Raw genomic sequence first — 21,948 nt, forward strand, 5'->3', positions numbered from 1 at the left:
CTTCCCGCGAGCTGCCTGGAGCGGGGGAGCGCGCCCCCAGCCCGCCGACCCCGCCCTGCCCCGCCCCGCCCGGCGCGTCTCCGGGCCCCGCATCACCATGGTAACCGGGGGCGGGGGGGGGGGCTGCCGCCGCTGCCGACCCCGGGCGCGCGCTCGCGACCCCGCCCCTCCCGGCGCGTCTCCCGGGTCGCGTATCACCATGGCAACCCCGGGTTGGGGCGCGTGGAAGGGACGGAGCCGGGCGGTTGGCTGCGGGAGTGAAGGGGGCGCGGAGGGGCAGCGCCGGGAGCGCAGGGCCGCGGACTTGGGTTCTCTCCGGCGGCCGCGGGGGTGCGGGGGTGGCGCCGCGAGCGGCCCGGGCCGCGCTCCCGGGAGGGCCGAGGCGGGCGGGGTCCCGGGCAGCAGGGGGCAGCAGCGGCTCGCCGCGCGCCGAGGATTGGGCGCCTGCGTCTCGGGGCTGGGCGCTGGGCGCTGGGCGCCGGGCGCCGCGCTCCTCGCCCGCAGATCGGCCCCGGCGCCGCCCGGATGGGGAGTGCGCGGGGCGCCCCGCTGCGCGCCCGGGAGCCAACAGCTCGGGCCCGGGGCCCGTCCCCTCGCCGCCGGGCTGTAGCAGCTCGCCGCGCGCGGCCTCGGAGCTAGGGGCTAAGAGCACGGGCCCTGAGCTCAGCCGGACGGAAGTTACCCTCCCGAGCGCCCTAGTTGCCTGGGCCGGGCCGACCGTGATAGTGTTTATCTCAGGGTTGCTCTGAGTGTTCAACGACATAATGGGGCTTGTACGGTTGCTGGACTCAGGTTCTGGCGCATGGCGAGTGTGCAATAAATGTTCATTTCTGTTAGAAATAAATGCTTGTTAACTTGGCAGGTTAACCTTTTGTACCTAACCTCGCTGAAAAATGGAGATAGTAATGGAACCCATCTGACGCAACTGTAAGGATTTTAAGAGTTAATATCTGTAAAGCCCCTAGAATGGTACCAGGCACGTGGTAAATGCCATATAAATGCTCTCCATGATTACCATGATTATATTTGTTATCACTGTTAGCACGTTTGCCCAGTAGAAGAGGAACGGATTTTGCCCTACTGCCATCAAGTTCTTTAGCCTCTGGCTACATTCTAGATATTCTTCCTTGCGTTTCTCCTTTTTCCTCTCAAAGTTTTTCAGCCTATGGCATGGCTAGAAGGGGCAATATGGTGTCCTGAAAAGACCACTGGGTGGTGATTCAGCTGGATTTTGGTGTTTGGTCTGCTACTGGTTCTTTGCATGACCTGGGGCAGATCACGTACAGTTTCCTCAAGCGCCTTGAGGGCTCCTTCCGCAAAGGGTGCCTGGTATTATTTATTTACAAGTTTAGCCTTTCCTGGTAATACATTCAGTAAAAATTAGCCCCTTCTGTATCAGGGAGTCTCTACAATAGTAGGGCAGAAAGTGGCAAGTGCCCTGAGGGGTTATAGATGAGATGCTGTGGGGATTCGTAGGGGGAGTAAATGTCTCAGTTTATACTTCGTGTTTCTCATAGGTACCAATGCCAGGAAGTTTGGAAGTCAAATGAGGATGGTTCCATTCCTCTGGCAAAAGATCTGGGAAGAACCCTCCCCTCCGCATTAGCGATGCAGCTAAATGCACTCCTGCCAGCCAGTCTGATTAGGCTGCTGCTACAGATTCTGGGATTTGGAGCTCCGGGCTAACCTCCTCCACCAGCTGAAGCAGTAGCATCTCGTATTAGCAGTTTCCTTGTTTTGTTTATAGAAATCTTCCTTTAACTCACCAGAAGGTGAGGCCTCATTATCCTCCTTGAGAATCAGGCTCTGAGCTTAACTGGGAGTCGGCTTGAGGGTCTCTCTCTCCCTCTGTCCCTCTCTCTCCCCCCCTTTTTTTTCCTCTCTCTCCCTCTGTCCTCTCCCTCCCTCTCTCTCTCGCAAAATAAATTAGAAAAATCTTTTTGAAAATAATAATAATTTGGGGATCCCTGGGTGGCGCAGCGGTTTAGCGCCTGCCTTTGGCCCAGGGCGTGATCCTGGAGTCCTGGGATCGAGTCCCACGTCGGGATCCCTTGCATGGAGCCTGCTTCTCCCTCTGCCTGTGTCTCTGCCTCTCTCTGTCTCTCTATCATGAATAAATAAATTAATCTTAATAATAATAATAATAATAATTTTAGAAGAGGATCCAGCAGTCCCCAGTGCAGAGCAAGTGCTCAGAAAATGTTAGTGGCTCTTTGTTACCGTAAGCACTGTGATTTCTGTTGTTAACCTACAAAAGGCAGGGTCATTGTTCATAACCTTTTCCCTCTCTTGTTTGCCTAGCACATAGTAGGGGCCCTGAAGATGCGAGCTGAGTGAATGAGTGAATCCACCCAGGAAACTAGTAACAGTCAATTTCACATTGCCCTGACTACCAGCAGCTAGCATTTATTGAACACTTGTTCCAGAAACTGTATTACAGCCCATTACCTTGTTTAATACTCAATTTCAATGACTTTGTCTAGCCTTCTAATTTGACTCCTGAAGCATTGGTGTCATTGATTCACAGTCTAGAAGCTGGCAGTGACATCTGCTGTAGATTTCTGTATCATTTTCATAATGAGGCAGACAGCAGCAGCATTTCTGAAACAACGTAGCCTCTGCTAATATAAGATGCTGGTGTCGCGCTGACGTCAGAGCCTGTGTTCTCATTTCCCCAAGGATGAGCTGGCTTCCTTGATGCAATTTCCTCATCTGTTAGCAGATTGTTTGACATTACACTCCTGAGACAGTAGGGCTCAGTGAGAATTTATCACTGCAGCCCTAACACTTGCAAGGGCCTTCATTATCAGGGCAATAATGTCACACAGCATCAGGTTCTTCCTTGTGCCTCTCTGGCCACTTTCAGAGCAGTAGCGACTCCAAGGGAAGCACAAACCAGGGAAGGTATCTTTGCTTCCTCTGATCCCCTCCCTGTATTTGACTTTTCGGTTAGAGAAGCCTTTAGGAATCGTCTACACCAGGGCTTTTGATACTCTTCTGTGGAGGATTTAGGGTTGAAAAGACCCCCTTTCCTGACCAAAACCAGGAATTGCTTTTTGGGGAGAACTCTCTGAGCAGGCTGAGCTTTGGGCATCCTTTCTGGTTGAATCAGAGTCAGCTTTGTGACATCTTTGGATGTTTCTCTTGAGGAACAAGTTCCTTTTCATTCTTCAATAGAAACGTTGACAGCAAATCAGCACAATCATCAGATAGGCTTCGAGCCAGGTATTTATGCACTGATTTGGTCATTCAGCACACTCCTGGACACTCTGTGTGGTGCTGCGGACACAGCAATGGACAAAGGAAGCTCCTGCCATCAAGTAGCTTATATTCTGGTGGGAGGAGACAGGCCATTTATGTCATGTAGTACCCGTCCAAGGAGGTGACATGGGAGCAGACATGAAGGAAGTGCAGATGGATAAAGGTCCAGGCAGAGGGGATGGATGGCTGTGCGGTCTCTGAGCCGGAGAGAAGGAGTGATGGAACTGGTGGGGGGACACAAGAGGTGGGGTCTAGACTTGGGGCTCAGGGACCTTGGAAAGGGCTTCAGATTTGCTTCTGAGGGAGATGGAAAGACATCCAGGCAGTGAGAGCAGAGGAGCGACATGGCCTCATGGATGGTGCTGTTCTGGCTACAGGTTGGCGAGCAGATTCTAGGGAGCAAAGGTAGCAGCCAGGAGCAGAGGCCAGTAAGGAGGCTCTCAAAGGCGTCCAGGTTGAGGTGACGATAGCGTTAACTGGGGCAGTAGAGTATAAAAAGGTGAGAGGCACTTGGATTTGGGATACATTTTGAAGGCAGAGGCTAAAAGTTCTGCCACTGAGTTCCATGTTGGGTGTGAGAGCGGCATCCAGACTGGTTCGGGCCTGGGCCCCTGGGTGAAAGATGCCATCTCCTGTGAGTGAAGAGGGGTGAGGGGCAACAAGACATGTGCCACAGGGATCCCTGGGTGGCGCAGCGGTTTGGCGCCTGCCTTTGGCCCAGGGCGCGATCCTGGAGACCCGGGATTGAATCCCATGTCGGGCTCCCGGTGCATGGAGCCTGCTTCTCCCTCTGCCTGTGTCTCTGCCTCTCTCTCTCTCTCTCTCTCTCTCTCTCTCTCTCTCTCTCTCTCTCTGTGTGTGACTATCATGAATAAATAAAGAAAAAAAAAAGACATGTGCCACAGTTTGCCAATTCAGCTGCCCTTCATCATGGACATGGAATTGCCCGATGGTGATGCTGGAAGCTCTGAGACTGAGTGTTTGAGCTGAAGTTTTCCCATAACAGTGATTGGCCCAAGGTTGCACAAACTGGATCTAGAGGCTAGATCAACAGATCCCAAGCCTTAAGGCCACCTGGTGCCTAGAAGTATCAACAAAATTTCATTTCTGCTGGCTCCACTTCGAGTTCAGGCAGCTAAGACCGGAAGCTTGAAGTGGGCTTTGATGCCCAGGTGGTCCAGTGCGGTGAGAAGGGCCTCTGTTAGGCGCACTGGCAAGAGGGCCAGACTCTTCTTTTCCCCCAGGAGCACACTGATGGAGAATGAGAGCCACCGGAACCCAGTGGGAAGAGCATGTTCAGACTGGCCAGGATGAACATGGATGCTGAAGAGGGGACAGCCAGTGGAGCTGGGGATTTTGTCTGGAGGAGATTCCATGGGTTTGGAGCATTTCCTCTGGCTACCAGGACCTGTGCTAGGGCCTGCTTCCCACCACCATGTGTTCGCTGGTTCAGATTAGATATCATTGTGGTTTTCATATAATGAAAGTTTTATCCTTAGGCTTTTGATGGGTTTGACTGCTTCCCCTTGGAGAGGAAAGCATGTGATGACCTGAAGATGAGGCCAGCATTCCTTGTCACCATGGTTTTGCCAACCTGTAACTGATGTGTGTTTCCCAGACTGAAAATTTTGAAGCAAGTTGGAATAAAGATTTGTGTAACATAACCTTTTTTTTCACTTTAAAATATATTATGAACCTTTTTCTGTGCCATTAAATATTCTTTTAAAATAGGATTTTTTTAAAGGATTTTAATTGTGATTGATTTAGCCTGGAGGTGGGGGTCTGAAGTTTTAAACCAGATCTTTTGGGTTTTGACCTACAGGGAGAGGCAATCGTTTTGTAATGGGAATGAAGTAAGGTGGTGGTGGGCAGGGGTGGGTGGGCAGTGCTCATGAGCTGGAGAGGAGCCAAGGAGAAGAGAGCCCAGATATAGCCCAGAAAGGTTATGCCAGCCCTGGAGGCCACAGGCTGTGGGCTGAGGCCCAGAGATCTGCCCTCTGCAAAGCTAATTATTCCATCAGTTAGGAACCTGTACAAGTAACAGCATACCCCCTAAAGTGCCTTAGGAGAAAAAGGATTTGTTGTTGTTGTTGTTGTTACAAGGGATACGAATTGGGTAGTTGCTGGCCTTGGCTCTGCTGCTAAGTGTTACTCTCAGAGACTCAGGCTTAGGGACACCTGAGTGGCTCAGTGGTTGAGCATCTGCCTTCCACTCAGGTGGTGATCCCGAGGTCCTAGGGTGGTGTTCCACATGAGGCTCCCTGCATGGAGCCTGCTTCTCCTTCTGCCTGTGTCTCTGCCTCTGTGTGTGTGTCTCCCATGAATAAATAAATAAAATCTTAAAAAAAAAAAAAAGAAAAAAGAAAAAGGAAAGAAACTCAGGCTTGTATATCCTTTCTCTCCCCTCCTCCTTGGCAGGTTGGCTTTTGTTGTCATGGCCACAGATCATCTGCCCTAGCTCCTGGCATTAATCTTCTCTCAAGGCAGGAAGAAATGGAGAAGGGGCAGTGGCAGCTGGCTTGGGTTCTTTTTCTCAGGAAAGGAAGAGCATTCTCAGATCCCCATCTTCACGTCCCACTGCAGCAGGCTTCCCCAGGGCCAGACCTTGTCACGTAGCTGCCCCGTGACTCAAAGAATGGCTGGACTGTGCGTGTGCAGTTTTGCGACCTTTCTTGTAAAGGCAGACAAGAGAGCAACGGGTCGGGCTGCATTGTCTAATGGAACTATCACAGGAGCCATGTATGGAATTGAAAATGTTCTAGTAGCCACATTTAAAACCAGGTGGTAACAAAAAAACCTCGGCTGAAATCAATGTCCAAAATGTGTTTGTTGCACTTAATGCAGTAAGCCTCCATGTCATTTCAGCATGTAATTAATATAAAAATTACTAATGAGATTTTGGGGGGAGTGTTTTGGTTTATTTGTGTGAAGTCTTTGAAACCTGATGTGTATTTGACACATAGCAGTGCATCCCAGTTCGGGCCAGCCACTATTCCAGTGCTCAGTAGCCGCATGTGCCTGGTGGCTACCTAGTGGACAGCACGGGCACAGGCAGCATGCTGAGGGGGCAGTCCAGCAACATCTTTGCCATAACTATCTTTTTCCTACTAGTATTTTCTTTTTTTTTTTTTAGATTGTATTTATTTATTTGACAGAGGGAGAGAGCGTGACAGAGGGAGGGGCAGAGGGAGAAGCAGGCCCCCTGCTGAGCAGGGACCCTGATGCCGGGCTCACCCCAGGACCTTGGGACATGACCTGAGCCGAAGGCAGACCCTTAACCGACTGAGCCACCCAGGCGCCCTATTTATAATGTTTGAGTATATCTCTTTGTATGGTTTTCTTAGTGGTTGCTGTCAGTATTACATTATACACATGTGACTTCACCACTTCGAATAAAGTGTGGAAACCTTATTTTCATTTAAGTCCCTTTACCTTCCCTGCTTCTAAATATATTTTACATGAGTATCGAATGGTGTTTTATTTTTGTTTCAGTCATCCAATGTGCTTTGTAAAACTCATGAGGAGATGAGTCTATTGTGTGTGCCCATATTTCTGTTTTTTTCCACTATTCCTTCTTCCTTCCTGATGCTCCAGGACACTTTCTTTTATTGTTTCCTTTCTACTTCAAGAACTTCCTTTAGCTAGTTTCTAAGGTAGATCTGCTGGTGACCAAACCTTTTAGCTTTCCTTTGCCTAAGAGTGGCTTTATTTCCCCTTTATTCATGAAGGATAATTTGGCTAGACATAGAATCCACAGTTGACAGCTTTTCTGTTAGCACTTGAAAAACGTGGTACACCTTCTGGCTGGCCTCCGTGGCTTTGGTGCGAATCTGTCATTCAAATTGATGTTCTCCCATGGGCTATGCATCATTCCTCCCTGACTGCTTTCAGAATTGTTGTATTTGCCTTTAGTTTTTAGAAGTTTAATGATCATGTATCTTAGTGTGCATTTCTTGAGATTCACTCTATTTGTGATTCGCTCAGCCTCTTGAATCTGCAGGTTTGTGTCTGTGAAATTTGGAAAGTTTTCAGCCATTATTCTTTTTTTTTTTTTCAGCCATTATTCTTTTGAAGACTCTTTTAGCACCTCTACTTCTGGGACTCCAATGATGAACGTTGGCTTTTTTTTTTTTTTTTGGTATCGTCCCACCAATTCCTGAGCTCTGTTCATTTTTCTTTTCCAGTCTATTTTCTCTGTTGATCACACTGGTTAAATTCTATTGGTCTGCCCTCGAGTTCACTGATTAGATTCTTTCATCTCCTCTCTAACATGGAAAACATCCAGTGAGATTTTGATTTTCATTATCACATTTTTCAGTTCTACCATTTGCATTGATGCTTTTTTAGAGTTTGTATTTCTTGCTGAGATTCTCTATCTTTCCATTTGTTTGAAGAGGATTTGTAATTGATTGTTGAAGCATTTTTGTGATAACTGCTTTAAAATCCTTGTCTGATAATTCTGACATCTTGGCATCAGTTGATTGTCCTTTCTCATCCAAGTTGTGATTTTCTTGGTCCTCAGTATAAAGGGAAGTTTTTTAAATTTTTAATTTAATTTATCTATTTATTGAGAGAGGGAGAAAGAGCACATATGTAGGCATGCATGAGTGGGGGGTGGTTCAGGGGAGTTCAGGAGGGGGGTGCAGAGGGAGAAGGAGAGAATCTTAAGCAGGATCCATGGCCAGCTCAGAGCCTGATGTGGGGCTCAATCTCGCAACTCTGAGATCATGGCCTGAGCTGATATCAAGAGTCAACACTTAACTGACTAAGCCACCTAGGTGCCCCAATGGGTTATTTTTCATTGTTTCCTGGATATGTTGTCTATTATGTTAGGATGGTGGGGGTATTCAGGTTAGGATGGTTAGCAGGCATTCACTGGGTGCTGAGGTTTAGCATCCAAGTTCTGGCCTACTTTGGGGGGCTGTGGTTTTGATGACAGTTTAATTTTCAGAGCCTTTGCAATGTTATTCGGATCTGTTTGGTTCACCTGCTGGGACTCCCATAGGCCCCTGTTGGTGCTCCTTATGGGGAAAGGGGTTTCCCCAGACTGGGGTGCATGGGTGTCTTTTAGAGTCAGGAAGTGGGGGGGGTCTCAGGCCCACGGGGACCAAGAGGTTTCTTTGGCCAGGCACTTGCTGTGGCTGAACCCCTATCGTTGATGTCACTTGGCTACCTCCATCTCTGGGTGGGGGAATGGAGTTTCAGGCCCATAGAGACAAATAAGCTTCCTGGGCCAGGCTGCTTATGGTGTCTAGTCACTCCTGCCACTCCCACCCATCACCCCAGCGTCTCTTGGTAGAGATGGAAGTCTTGAGTGCCATGGAGATGCAGAGCACTTCCTCTGGCTGCCCATTCCCCCCACCCCTTGGGTCTCCCATTCTAGCCCACTTGCCAGTACTATCAGCTCACCTGCTGTTGTAGGGGAGACGCTTGTTAGATCTGGGGGAGAAATGAACCTAAAGTGAGCCCAACCTGGGCTGCCTTCTGTTGCCAGGAAAAGTTGGGCCTAAGTCACCTTCCTTTTGGTGGGAGGATGTAAAAGATCGTCAGTTACTTTTGTGAGAATGCCCTGGCCTCCTCCCCCTTCCCTTCTTCCCTTGCTCCTTGTGCAATAATTGCTTGTTGAGTGACCCTCATGGTTGACTTGATATTGTGCCTGGCACTCTACCTGTCTCCAAAGCACTCTGAAATTACACCCTTGTGTAATGATTTGGGGAGCCAAGTCCAACTCATCTTTGCAGAACACATGGCTGATGGTTGTCATGTTCAGTCAAATGCCTGTATTTGATGGCTAGGCAGGTTCACTTAGCAGGTACCAGGAAAACAGGGAGGAAAAAAAAGGAACTGAAAGCTCATCCTCATTGTTCCATAGTTTCACGAAAGTTCTAGAATTTCCTTTTTCTCCCTAGTGTGAGTATTTTATGAGTCAGAAGGTCTTATGGAAACAAACAGGGGTCTATGAGATAGCATCTTGATAATTTCCTACCATCATTTCGGGCATATTTTTATCCCAAAAAGTCTAGTTGTTCATTATCAACACAGAGCTTCCTACCTTTAAAATATTTCCTTGTCAGGGTAAGCCTTCAGTTGTGATTTTGTTAAAGAGAGGTCTGTGCCACAATAGGTATTGTCTGCCCAGTGTGGCCTTTTCTACATCTGTGTGAATCCCACCTTCCTTCAGGCCTGGCTGGTTGTATCCTAGTCCTGGGGAACCTTCCCTCACAGCTCTACCCAGAGTTCTAACTCTGCTCGGAAGTACTTACTGTAATATCAGAACCACGAGATTATGTACCGTTTTACTGCCAGAGCATTTGACTCTTGCTTAGTGTTTTATTTAATACCATTTAGAGTAAAATCCAGTCTTTTCATGCTCTGCCAGGGTCTCCATCATCCTGCTACCCTGTAATCTCCTCACTCCTGCCTCTACTCTCTGCCTTGGTCACACTGCCCTTCCTGACCCTTGAAATGTCAAACACTTACTCTATTGAATCCCCTAGATTCAATAGAATCACGGTGCCTAGAACCGTGCCTAGAACCATGCCTGGTGCCAGAGGCAGTCAATGAATAGCTACTGAATTAATTAATGAGTGGATTTAAATAAAGTTTACTATCTTGCCATCAAAAATGTAGCCTGTATTTATTTGAGAACCTTGAGGAGTATAAAAATGTAGGAAACCTTTACATAATTCCACATTTGAGAGGCAAAACATCATTTACACTCTTTTAAAAATATATATTTCTTCCAAATCTGTTTACTATTTATGGTATTTTGGTTGGTTTGTTTCATATGGTTATATTCACAATATATTTTGTTACAAAACTTGGTCTTTTTACGTGTGCTTGCCTTGCTTTTTCTAACTGTTGTGTCATATTTATTTTTTACTGTTTCTTATTCCAAAAAGGATTTGAGGCCCTATGAGATCTATAAATACAGTATTTCCTAGTATTGCCTGCAGCATGCAAGCTGTGCCTTAATCCTACTGTTTGTGGAGTGAATGAGCGTGTCTAGGGCAACCTGCTTTCCAGTGGGGAGCAGATGCGTGATTGTGTCCAACTCCAGGAAGCAGCCAGGACCTTCCAGTTGTGCCATGGCATAGTGCCTTTGACACTGAGTTCTATCTCTGGCAATTTGTTGTGCCTGTCTGTATTTGCATCTCTTCTCTGGGGAGGAACATGTCTGAAGGCCTGGTCACAAGGAGTGGTGTCCCTCTAGACCTGATGAGACTCATTCCATTCCCCTGATGTGCATTACCAAAAGTGCTATTTGCATGCAAAGAATGCTGAGTCCCAGCCCAACAACTAAAATGTATGGGCACCTCCTTCCCTCCCAACCCCTGGAGGCATACACTCCAGACATGGCCCAAACTGCTATAACCCTCCACCCTACCAAGCTCCAGGATCTTCTGGTTGAGAGTTTACAGAGTGACAGGAGTGGGTTTCTCAGAGGCCAGGGCTCTAAAATAGGGCCTCTAAATTACCGGGACAAATGATATCACCACACTCCCTCTTGGCCACAGAATTGTTATGCAAGTTGCTCTACACACACATACACCTACCTGCCCCTAACCTACACCCACATCAGATCTCACTTGCAAAGTTACTTCCTCCGGGAAGCCTTCCCTGCACCCTGGGTTCCATCACGTGATCTATGACATGGTCTCATAGCAAAGCACTGTATATCCTTCTTTTCTTGCACTCATCACAGTTAGCAGTTATACATTGTTTTTATATGTCTTGTCCCCCCCACCCCACCAAAGACTGTAAGCTCAGTGAGTGTAGAGACCATGTCCACTTTTGTTCACTGTGCCTAGAACATGATGGCACTCAGTAAACATTTTTGAATGAATGAATGAATGATGGATGTTTGGGTTGGGCAGTAAAGAGTACTAGGTAAGAGGGTAAGCATTGGAGACAGATTGTTTGGACTCCCAACTCAGCTGTGTGGCCTTGGATAGTGCCATAACCTCTCTGTGCCACCATTTCCCTATCTGTAAAATGGAACTAATAATACCACCTGTTTCATGGGGTTGTTGTAAAGCTCAAATAAGGGACTCTGTGTAAAGGCTCCAAGCAAAGCCACACTCATAGCAAATCCTCCACATTAGCTATTATCATGACTACTGTCCTACTCTTTGGCCAGTAGAAGTATCGCTATAAGGAATATTCTTTTACATACATCTTGATACACTTTTTATGAAGATTGTAATAGATGAGATTCCTAGAAGTTGAACTGTTGATTTAGAAGGTGAATTTCTTTTTATTTTTGTGTATAGAGTAAGAGACAGATCTAATTTTGCACTTTTCCAAATGGAGAGTCATGGGAGGCCAAAGGCCCTGTATGTTTCAGGGTCAGCAGAAATCAGACATTCAGATGGGATCAGAGACCACCAGCATTAACTTAAGTCAGGTAAAGGATACCTTGATGGACAGTTTTCACTGCTCCCTGTTGTCTCCCTTGTCCCTCTGAGGCTCACTACAGGTTGCAGAGATTAGAATTGGGGAATCTTCTGGTTTTTGGTTTTTTAAAAAGATTTATTTATTTATTCATGAGATACACGAGACCAAGGCAGGGACACAGGCAGAGGGAGAGGCAGGTTCCCTGTGAGGAGCCTGATGTGAGACTGGATCCCAGGACCCAAGGACCATGACCTGAGCCAAAGGCAGACTCTCAACCAAAGGCATCTCCTAGGGGAATCTTCTATATATTCTGTGCTCGAGCTTTCATTCCTGGTACTGTGGGAAGTCATGCCAGTAATACAACAGCTCTCAACCCTGTCCCCCCACGACAATTAACCAGTCTATAATTGCCAATCTAGACTCGTTGTCTAGATGTCTTGTGTCTGGGTTTTTGTCATCAGATCAGCTGTGTTGTAGATCTAGGACTTTTCAATATAACACAAGGGCTTTCCATGCAGTAGAGAGGCTTTCCAGCCCAGTGCCTCTCCAGCAGCAGGACACACCATGGCTTCTCACACTAGCCAGTTATCCCACACCATTTCTTATATAAGGGTCTATTTCCAGACTCTCCATCTAGTTCTGTAGCTGTTCCTTCATTCTATCACCATTGTTCATGTTTCTCAAAAAATCCTTGGATATAGTCTCATCCAAGAAAACTTGAGTATCAAGTTGTCTAAGTTGTGCCCCAACCCTTGCAAAGCATTTGTCTATACACGTGTGCACACACATCTGCTAGTGCATATTCATGTATACACTCTCACACACATGTACATCCATTGGAAATTTCACTGGAATTATGTTGAACCTGCAGAAGAACTTGGAGGGGTTCCATTTGAATACTGAGTCTTCTCGTCCTAGAACATGTGATATTGTTCCTTTTATTCAAGTTTCTTATGTTCTTTAGTAACATTTTATAGTTCCTCTGTATGGGTCTCACACATTTTGTATTCCTTTGTTGCCACTGTCAAGAGGGCCTTATTTATTATATTTCTTCAGTTGGTTCCTCACAGTAAGTGGTGAACTGAGAACTTCTAAGACAGATGGCTAAGCTGATTTCAGTTGCCATGTTACAGGCACAGTGCTAAATCAGACACTGTAAACAGCTCCCAGGCAGGGATTAGAATAAGCCAGGAGTTGTTTATAGGGTGTGGAGTACTCAGTTGGTCAATACCGTCTTTATTTGGTTTGGTTGCCATATAGCATTGACTACTCAAGGGTTCCTCTTTTACCTCATAAATAGTATTGTTGAGTCATCTAGATTGGCTTACAGAATAATTTAAAGTGGCTAAAGGAAGGTGATATTGAAGTATCTTTTCAGCTGATCAACTCTTATCTGTTTCCGAAGGTTTAGTTTTCTCGGAAGTGTCTTCCTTACTGGCGTCTCACCAGCTTTGCAATGGTGATAAGGTTCGCCCAGGGGTTTGCAATTACTCAAAGGAGTTTTTGACCTTAGCGTTCGGTTTCTAAAGTCAAGTTAGGATCCTATACTGCTTCCTTCTTTCCTTCCTTCCTTCTTTCCCTCCCTCCCTTTCTCTTTCTTCCTTCCTTCCTCCCTCCCTCCTTCTTTCCCTTCCTCCTTTTCTCTGTCTTTCTTCCTGTCTTCACTCCTCCATTTTTCTTTCTTTCTTTCTTTCTTTCTTTCTTTCTTTCTTTCTTTCTTTCTCTTTCTTTTTTTCTTTCTTTCTCTTTCTTTCTTTCTTTTCCTTCCTTTCTTCCTTCTCTACCTATTGATACAACACTTTTATTGAGGTGTAATTGACATACTGTGCAATCCACCCAGTTAAAGTGTGCAATTCAATGTTTTTTTTTTTAGTATATTCACAGTTGAGTGACCATCACTGTGATTACTTTTAGAACATTTTCACCATACTAAAAAAAATTCTGTACATAATTAGTAGTCATTTCTATTTCTCTATAATCCTTCTCAGCCCCAGCAACCATAAATTTACTTTGTCTCTCTACATTTTCCTATTGCGCACATTTTGTATAAAAGGAATCATACACTATGTGGTCTTTTGTGAGTAACTTCTTTCACTTCACATGATGCTTTTAAGGTTCATCCTCTATCACTACTTCATTTCTTTTTATTGCCAAATAATATCCCATTGTGTGGATTTGCCACATTTTGTTTACCTATTCATGAGTTCATGGACATCTGGCTTATTTCTATTTTTTGGCTTATGAATAACACTACTATGAATATTCATGTACAAGTTTTTATCTGGATATATGTTTTCATTTTTCTTGCCTATACACCTAGGAGTATAATTGCTGGATCACATATATGATAACTGTTTATCCTTTTAAGGAACCACCAAACTATTTTCAAAAGTAACTGTACCATTTTCATTCCCACTAGCATTGTGTGAGGGTTCCTTGTCAACACTTGTTATTATCTTTATTTATTTATTATTGTCTTTTTTGTTATAGCCATCCTATTGTGGTGGGTAGGAAGCCATATCTCATCGTGGTTTTGATTTGCAATTCCCTGACATTTAAAACTATACTGCTACCTGAATGTGATATTTAAATGTCATCTTTTTTTCTCCCCTTGGAGCTACCCTGACTAGATTTGTGATGAGGTTTCATGCTTATTTTTTCCCTGCAGATTCCAGAAACCTGCACAACTAGACAACATGCCATGTGACCATTGTTATTCTGGCATGAACAGTTGGACTTGAATACAACCTCAACAGGAAAGAAGCATCTAGAATGCATGTGGCTCATGATCAAAAAAGAAAAGTGGTTATTTAGATATCTCAATTAACCATATATCCTTGTTACATATAACACTCAGAACTAAATGAAGAGATGAACTTTTTTCTAGAAGCCCCAATTAATGATTAATTTCTAGTGCCACATATGAAGAAAACAATTTTTTTAAGTTTTTATATATTTATTTGAGAGAGAGAGAGAGAAGGCACAAGCAGGGGGAAGGGGTTGAGGGAGAGAGAGAAGCAGACTCCCCACTGAACAGGGATCCTGATGTGGAGCTTGATCCCAGGACCCTAGGATCATGACCTGAGCGGAAGGCAGATGCTTAACCAACTGAGCCACCCAGGCACCTGAAGAAAAAAAAATTAAGATTTTCTTTATTTTATTAGAGATAGAAAATAGGGGGAGAGGGAAAGAGTCTTAAGCAGACTCCATGCTGAGTGGGGCTCGATCTCAAGACTCTGGGATCATGACCTGGGCTGAAACCATGAGTCCTTAACTCCTCAGAAGCCCCTCCTATGAAGGAAAATTTGATGTCTTATCTGACATGAAAATGCTGCCTTTGGTCTGGAAAGTTCTCACATGCTGGTTGGCCAAGATGGAAGTGTTCATAGTGGATGTTTAGGAGGAAGCATCATCAATAGTTGCTGAGACCACCGGACAGGACCTATAGGACTCGCAGGTCTAAAAGAAGAATCTACAAGGGGAAAAGAAGAGAGAAAACAAATATGAGTTGATATAAGAGAGAGAAATGAGAGGATAAGCTAGTACTTTTGTCAGCGTTGGATGCTCTAAAATCTGAGTTGAAAGAGAACCAGAGAATACATTCACCAGAGTAATTCCTTGCTTGCTGTGTGACAGGTGCAAGGCTAACTGTGTCACACGGATGATTACATTTACTCCTCATGGCCCTCAGCCCCCATTTTACAGGTGAGGAAAATGAGGCCAAGTGAGATTATGTAACTTATCCAAAGTCCATACGTGGTGTGGCATTTGAAACTAAGACTTTCTAGAGCATAACTACTCAGGACTCTGGGAGTTTTTGCAAGGTATTGAATGACAGATTATTCAAGTTTGGGTAGAAATGGAATTTGGGTGGAATTAAGAAGAAAATAGAAGTTTTTTAGTAAACTACCAAGAAAAAGATCCACATTAGGCAAGGCTAGACTCAGGTACCTATATCAAAGAATTAAAACTGGGGATTCTCTTTTAAAAAAACAAAAAATAAACAAAGTAAGTCTTACAAAGAGTTGGATGTCTTTATAATTATATAGGAAATTCAGTTACCTACTTGTGCATGCAGGTATGAAAGTGTGCGTGAGGAGCCCTCTTGCCTCTCCTTTTGTAATCGGATCAATTCTCCCACCTGCAGAGATGATGAAAGACTAGTGATGTTCTGTTTTCCGGGGAGGAGTGAGGCTGATTCTGGAAAGACTAAAAAGAAACAAGTCTTAATTGGTCAACGTTAAAGCTCTAGGAAGGAAGTCAATCTCTCGGATGTTGCTGGGTCTCGTGATTTACCTCCAGCTCATGATACTATCCTGTAAGGTGTGGTGGTGACAAAACTATGACTTGTAGCACCAAAAGGCCATGAAATCCCCCACCCCCCACGCCCATCACCCAGAGAACACAGGGTTTAGCACTTTGGGACCTTGGGAGTTTCCAGAGTAGAGCCGATTGGAGGAACCATTGCTTGTCCTAACAGCCCCTCCCTTAGCCACGCCTTTATGACTGAGACCCCCTGGAGCCAGGGACTGGCTGGGAGAAAGAACAGATTCCTAGACTGCACAGCTTGGGAATAATAAAGATCAAAAGTCTCTGGTGCATCACTCCAACTGTCACATGTTAATTGGGGTTGCTTTGGATTCTGGCCAGGGTTGGAAGATTTGCCCTGTGTTTTTTTTTACAGGCTTTTTGACCATCAGCCTTTGTTTCTTCTGTTGGGATTTGTCTCAGGATAATCCCAAACCATCCACTATGGAGCAATCACGGAGTCAGAGGCGGTCAGAAAGTATAGGCATTTAGAGGTCATGCAGTCATCACCAAGCGTGTTGTTAAAGCTCCCATAGACGGGAAGCTTGGCTTTAAGCACGCTACAGAGCTGGTAAGACGTAGTCACAAGACAAGTGTAGCTGCAGGAGCACACCTTCCTTGCACTACACCATTTTTTTTTTTCTGAGAAGCTCCAGGATTCCTTTGAACATTTATTCAATGTTACATCTTCATTTGGAACTGTGACAGAGATTGGAGGTTGGCGAGGAGGATAGACAGGCCATGCCGATTTATAGCATACCTCCCACCCCACCTCCTCCTGAGGGAAGGTGGCTCAGGGGTCCCCACAACCACCCCCGGGTTTGCTAATTTGTCAGAAGCACTCACAGGCCTCAACCTATAGTTGTATGAATCATGGGAAAGGATACAAAGCAGAATTAACGAAGGGAAAAGGTACTTGGGGCAAATTCCAGAGGAGACCAGAAGCCAGCTCCCAAGAGTCCTCTCCCACCAGCCTTACGCAGGACCTGCTTAATCCCTCCAGCAGCCAGTTGTGACAACTCAGCTCAAACGCTGACTGCAAGGGAAACTCACGGGAGACTCCACATCTAAGATTTGTACTGGAGGCCGGTCAGGGACCTAGTACACACCAAAATCCCAGGCTTGTAGAAGGAAGCCAGGTGTTGAGCACAGACCATGCGGTTGGCACAGAGTCCAGGCACAGCGAGCCCCCTTTGTCATGTCAAGGAAGTTTCCTGTCAGTGCTGGGAACTGGCTGCCAGTCAAGTTCACAGACACCAGCCAAGGGCCAACCTTGCAAAGCGGGTCTTTCTGAGGATAAGCAATCTCGGACCTGCTGTGTCAACACTTCTCTGCTCGGAAAGGAAATCACGTTTCATTCTCGATTCTGTGAGAGCCCAGTGCTGCTGTCAGCAAGGCGACTGTCATCATAGGCGCCAGACTCGCATTTCTAATAGGTGTCCTAGGATGCCTCAAAGCCCGTGTGTCCCAGACTAAGCTCTCATCCCCCACATCCTATGAGTGAACAGCTCCTGCACTCCTCCCTGCACCAAAGTTATCCTTAACTTCCACCTCTCTTCTACCCTCCACAACTAACTAGTTGCCACGTCCTCCCGTTTGTACTGCATATGCGTCCAGCAACTTCTCCTCGTCCCTGTTGCCACTTACTCTAGGGCAGTATTTTCTTTTTTCTTTCTTTCTTTCTTTCTTTCTTTCTTTCTTTCTTTCTTTCTTTCTCCTTCCTTCTTTCTTTCTTTCTTTCTTTCTTTCTTTCTTTCTTTCTTCTTTCTTTCTTTCTTTCTTTCTTTCTTTCTCCTTCCTTCCTTCTTTCTTTCTTTCTTTCTCCTTCTTTCTTTCTTTCTTTCTTTCTTTCTTTCTTTCTTTCTTCTTTCTTTCTTTCTTTCTTTCTTTCTTTCTTTCTTTCTTTCTTTCTTTCTTTCTTTCTTTCTTCTTCTTTCTCCTTCCTTCCTTTCTTTCTTTTTCTTTCTTTCTTTCTTTCTTTCTTTCTTTCTTTCTTTCTTTCTTTCTTTCTTTCTTTCTTTCTTTTCTTTTATTTCTAGGTCTTTCCCTACAATTACTCGCTCTCTCTGTCTTTGTCCCAGCCGCTATCCATAACGTGCTGCTGCCAGGGTTCTCCTCAGCTTTTCTTTTCCTTAAAAACCATTTTTTCCCATTTTTTGTTTGAAGCAGTCTGACTCTCTAAACTGTTTCTTTTACTTGGAAAAGTGACACAGGCACATGATAAAAATTCAAATTAGGAAGGGTATGCAGTTTTCGCAAAGTAAGCTCTCTCACTTGGCATTCCCAGTGTCCTTCCCTGGAGACTGACAGTTTGTTGCATATCCTTCCAGAATGTTCCCTGCCTATACAAGCATGTGTGGACATCCTTAAAACACAGAGGCTTTGTACACTTCCCACATGAGTGAGAGTACACTGTACACACGGTCCATGCTTTGTTCTTTTTACTTCATATGTTACCTTAGAAACTTTTCCTTATGTGATCTTTTGCATTTTTCTCTAGGTTCTAGCATATGAGTATGATTTATGTAACCTGTTCTCTCTTGATGGATATTTCAGTTACTTCTAGGCTCTTGTTATTCTATTTTTTTAAAGATTTTATTTATTTGAGAGAGAGAGCACGCGTGACCACACAAGCAGGGGGAGCCCCAGAAGCAGGCTCCCCAAGTAGCAGGGAGTCCAATGAGGGGCTCGATCCCAGGACCCTGGGATCATGACCTGAGCCAAAGGCAGATGCTTAACTGACTGAGCCACCCAGGTGCCCTAGGCTCTTGCTATTCTAAAGAGCCATCCTTGAAGACACAGATCTAATCTCTGCCCTTCCCTGACTCAGGTCTCCCACATAACTTCCACCGTTTACAGCTTTGCCCCTAACTGGGCCCCAGAGATACAGATAGATCTGCTTGGGGTTTCAAGTAGAAAGGTGATGATGGAACTGGTAAGTGATTACAATTTTTTTATTTAAAAATTTCATATTAAGACAACAATTCTATCATGGCATAAAATGTGGAATCCTCATTAATTTTGCAGATGGTGGTGGAGGCTTCTTTAAGCGACGCCCCCAGAGCCCCCATGGCACGTGTTCTCCTTTCTTCCTTAGAGGTCATTAGCAGAATGGTCTAGAACCCAAGTCCACAGGATACAGTCAGAACTTTTTGGCCCAGGTGTGCCTGCTATTTATCCCCTTGTGTTCTGTGTTTCATACATACAGAACTACTTACCATTCCCTATTCCCTTTGCAGGGAAGGTTTCTGTCCTTTCCATCTGGTATACTGCTCTTCCCTAGAGAAGCAGTGTAACCTGGTGCTGAAAAGCATGTACTCTAGAGCCAGGCCACCCACCTATGCCACTTTTCTAGTTGTGTGATCTTGGGCAAGTTACTTAACCTCTCTGAGCTTCACTGAACGGATTTGTAAAAGGCAAGTACTCAAAGTACCCAGTAAAATTGTTGTGAGGTTTAAGTGGGTTCATATACATAAAGTGCTTACTTAGAACAGCACTTGGTACATAGTAAACACTATATAAAGGTACTACTATTCATGTTATCGTTATTTTTATTATTCAAGATCCAGTTTCCATGATTCTTCTGGGTTCCTTCTTTGAAGGTATTTGCAAGTTACTTACTCTTCCATTTAGGCAATGCTCTCATGGAGAGATGGGACCCTGCCTTATTTATCTTGACAACCCCTCTTTGATACACGGTAGATAATTTGTTGATGTTGTATAGATATTCACTAAATGAGATCATAATTATAACAGTAATGGCCTGAATTCTTACATCTGCTCTCATTTCCTTGTCCTGCCAATTTGTTTATGCAGCAACTGATGATTTTTTTTGTCCTAGGAGGGCTTTTCACATCCTCAGTAGGGTTCATAAGTGAAAACTTCACTGCAAAAACCATTTACATTAAACCAGTGTTTCTCCAACCACATTTATGCTCATAGTTATTCTCCAAAAAACAAATTCCAGAAATAAATTGTTTGGGAAACACTCACACAAAATTGACCAGATACCATTACCATCTTCTCAAATCTTTTACTAGGCTAATTTAAGCGTGGAGGGAGAGAATGTGCAATAAAATTAGCAAATTTCTTTTTTTTCCCCAAAGATTTTATCTATTTATTCATGAGAGACACAGAGAGAGAGACAGAGACATAGGCAGAGAGAGAAGCAGGCTCCCTGTGGGGATCCTGATGCGGAACTCGATCCCAGGACCCCGGGATCACGACCTTAGCCACCCAGGCACCCCAAATTAGCAAATTTCTTAACTCTTTCTGACTAGAGGGCCTTTTTCTCAGAACCTTATCAAGAGCTAGTGGGACTAGTTCTATGGAATGTGGTTGATGAAAAACTGTACTAACTTATACCCATTCTCTCTGCATGCAGACTAGTCTGGGGCTTGGGGGCTGCGATTATGGGGCCATTTAACTGCCATATGTGGACCCTAGGCCTGTAGAGCATCTGTACCTCTCTCCTAGAACGTTTAGCAAAGAGTAACTGTGGCAGCTCATTTCTCCATTCGGGACAGATTTACAGAGCTTCTGCTGCATGCCCTGACTTTGAAGGAAACAGGACTCTTGCCACCAGAGAACCATCTGGGGGCTGAGCCCAGAGACCTGGTATGAAGATGGGGGCAGAGCGAGGCCCTCTACTGGCCACACTGGGAGCTCAGACGAGGAAACGAGTGTCTCTGGTCCAGACCTCTCAAGGTATAGGGCGAGAGAGGGGGAGATTGAAGTCTAGGGGGAGGTAATAGAAAACATTCTTTTGTGTTCAAACAGCTAGTTGGAAACAGCCTAGAAGCAGTATTTTTCCACTGCATCTCACTGCCTCTGAAGTTCAAGTGCCTGAATCAGAGAAGCATGCACAAGGATGAGAGTGGCCTGGGAAGAATTTATTTCATGTAGTTTGCCCGGAGGTTCTTAAACTTGTTGAGGGCCATCACAGGTTGGATATCTTTCCCACTTCCATTTACCTATACATGATCCCAGATCATATTTATTTGTCCATGGGTATTTGACTTTTATTTTATTTTTTTTAATTTTTTTTAATTATTTATTTATGATAGTCATACAGAGAGAGAGAGAGAGAGAGAGAGAGAGGCAGAGACAAGGCAGAGACATAGGCAGAGGGAGAAGCAGGCTCCATGCACCGGGAGCCTGACGTGGCATTCGATCCCGGGTCTCCAGGATCGCAGCCAAACCGCTGCGCCACCCAGGGATCCCGGTATTTGACTTTTAAACAGCACAGGCTTCAAATGCATGAGGCTGCTTCTATGTGGATTTTTCCCCCAGTAAAATAGTACCGCACTGAAAATGTATTTTCTCTGCCTTATGATTTTAGGGACATCGCATTTTCTCTAGCCTACTTTTTCGTGAGAATATAGTACATAATACGAACAGCATACAACATAGGCACCAAGTAACTTTTTATGTTATCGGTAAGGCTTCTAGTCGTCAGCAGGCTATTAGTAAATTTTTTGAGGAGTCCAGAGTTCTATATTGCAGATTTTTGACTGCACACAGGGCAGCACCCCTCCCCTCTGCATCATTCAAGGATCAACTGTATATTTACCTTCTTACTGCTTTCATCTTCGAGCATTCTCAGTGAAGATGTTTGTGGCCTGACGTGTACTGCCATCAAAGCAGGGTGCTTGGAGCAGCCAGAGGGCCCTAGCTGCGGTTTGCCAGCCTGAAAACTGGCTGTGGAAGAAAGTGGCCTAGTAAGGGTAGTGCCAGCAGAATGGGAGTGAGTTTGCGGTACTGTGGTTCCTGATGTTCCACATAAACACTAAGCAAACAGGAATGTAACACGCGCACTGCTGATTAGAATGAATAGGCCACCCACTGTTGCCCAGGGCTCCTTACCAGCCACCAAGCCTGCTCAACCAGGGCTCACGGCACGCTCACTGAGGCACTTGGTGTTTAGTGCCAAGAATTAACACCAACTCTGCAAGATCTCCCTTCCCTCAACACCTCCTCTTG

The 21,948-nt window shown here is 45.2% G+C and overlaps 1 long non-coding RNA gene across 2 annotated transcripts; it reads right to left on the minus strand.

The window, feature by feature from the left end:
• Positions 1-14,639: 14,639 nt before the first annotated feature.
• LOC129498087 (uncharacterized) lies at positions 14,640-21,631 on the minus strand. Of its 2 annotated transcripts, none has more exons than XR_008662076.1 (3): positions 21,539-21,631; positions 15,725-15,867; positions 14,640-15,130 (listed from the first exon to the last, which is right to left on the minus strand). It is a non-coding gene; the product is annotated as an uncharacterized LOC129498087 (long non-coding RNA). The 2 variants fall into 2 exon arrangements; XR_008662078.1 differs by having other exon boundaries at positions 15,721-15,867.
• Between the last annotated feature and the right edge of the window lie 317 nt (positions 21,632-21,948).

The sequence above is a fragment of the Nyctereutes procyonoides genome, unplaced genomic scaffold, assembly GCF_905146905.1.
Source record: "Nyctereutes procyonoides isolate TBG_1078 unplaced genomic scaffold, NYPRO_anot_genome, whole genome shotgun sequence".
Classification (NCBI taxonomy): Eukaryota; Metazoa; Chordata; class Mammalia; order Carnivora; family Canidae; genus Nyctereutes; species Nyctereutes procyonoides.